Below are 1,413 nucleotides of genomic sequence, written 5' to 3'. Positions count from 1 at the left end.
CCTCCACGAGGACCACCATCGCCTTATTTATAACGCCGGAGGGGGGCAGGGGATGAGGGGGGGGGGGTTACCGAATTCACGATCAAAATCCCGCGTTCCGCGGCATTGATGGACCGCCGTGCGCTGCGCAACACCGGCGACGACTCTGGTATTTTCAAATGAACCCGCCCCTTTTTCCCTCGTGATATCTCCACATGGAGAAGTCGAGGGATAGGGGTGGAAGCGAGCTGTACCTCCTGCTCTGCTCGCTGGCGTTCTCTCTCTCTCTCTCTCTCTCTCTCTCTCTCTCTCTCTCTCTCTCTCTCGCTCGCTCGCTCGCTCGCTCGCTCGCTCGCTCGCTCGCTCGCGTGTCTCCCTCTCCCTTCATCCCGGATGACATCGACGAATTCCGCGGGGCAACCTGCTGCCGCAGAGAGATACCTCGGGGATTTGATTTCTATATGCAGGTGTTCGTTCATTCGTTGGCTCGATCGATAGATAGCGAGAAACTGCAAGATCGGATGCTTTTCTCCCTATACGTTTATATCCGAGAAAAGCGAAAGACCCGTAAGATCCGATTTACACAATGCTTTTCGCACTACCTACTAATGGCAAATAACATGCTAGTCTTCTAGCGAACTTCTAGAAAAGTAACAATTAAACAATATAATTTGTAGATATCGCTACACTATATAACTTTCACGTTTGCTAATTATTATTAATAAAAAAGCAACTCTAATACGAACTTATCTCTTGTTAGGTTGATGATTTTCAAATAATCGCACGCGTATCAGTTGGAAGGAATCGCTTTTTGATACTTGTATTATTGATTACGATAAGATAGAAAATGAGACCCGGCAATCTTCCATTTCGCCTCTTCTATCCTTTTCGAGTATATTGCTTTGCGATAAAATTGCCCGGCGGAATGTAAACGGGGACACGCGGTGATTATGCGCCTCGTAACGAGCCTAATTAAGCCCGTGCTTGGGGCTCGTAAAGTTTCATGGCGAAATGAAGATGCATTATCGGCCAGTAATATGCAGTAAAAGCCATCTAATGATAACGCTGGTATAGTAGCGCAGGCTTCGTCAAGCGAGCATGTCGCAGCAACTTGTACGTTAATCCTCTCGTAAGTTTCAACCTATTATATAAATACCGTCGACAGATTTAGCAATTATTTCAAAATGTGCCCTTTTACACTAAAACACTACTTTGTCGTAATAAAACAAGCTCGGCTAGAATGTAATTTTTCAAGGCTTCAATTCTTAAACAAGACATAAGTACGGTATAAGGATTATTTTAAATAATCTCAATTTAACACTGTTCTATTTAAACGACAAAAACACGATTGATTTGAAATTTCTAATCGATTGAACTTACTCTATTGTACGAAATTTATGTATCTATTATTTCTATTGTCCTCGTGTTTACTAA

The 1,413-nt window shown here is 43.5% G+C and overlaps 1 protein-coding gene across 1 annotated transcript in view; it reads left to right on the top strand.

Moving 5' to 3' along the window:
- Positions 1 to 1,413, top strand: part of LOC108753571 (methyltransferase-like protein 9) — a 45,571-nt gene that overhangs the window by 39,656 nt on the left and 4,502 nt on the right. The gene's annotated exons all lie outside the window — the stretch shown is intronic.

The sequence above is a fragment of the Trachymyrmex septentrionalis genome, unplaced genomic scaffold (genome assembly GCF_001594115.1).
Source record: "Trachymyrmex septentrionalis isolate Tsep2-gDNA-1 unplaced genomic scaffold, Tsep1.0 scaffold7, whole genome shotgun sequence".
NCBI classification, from domain to species: Eukaryota; Metazoa; Arthropoda; class Insecta; order Hymenoptera; family Formicidae; genus Trachymyrmex; species Trachymyrmex septentrionalis.
Note: the sequence above shows the minus strand (reverse complement) of the source record. Positions and strands in the feature narration are given on the sequence as shown.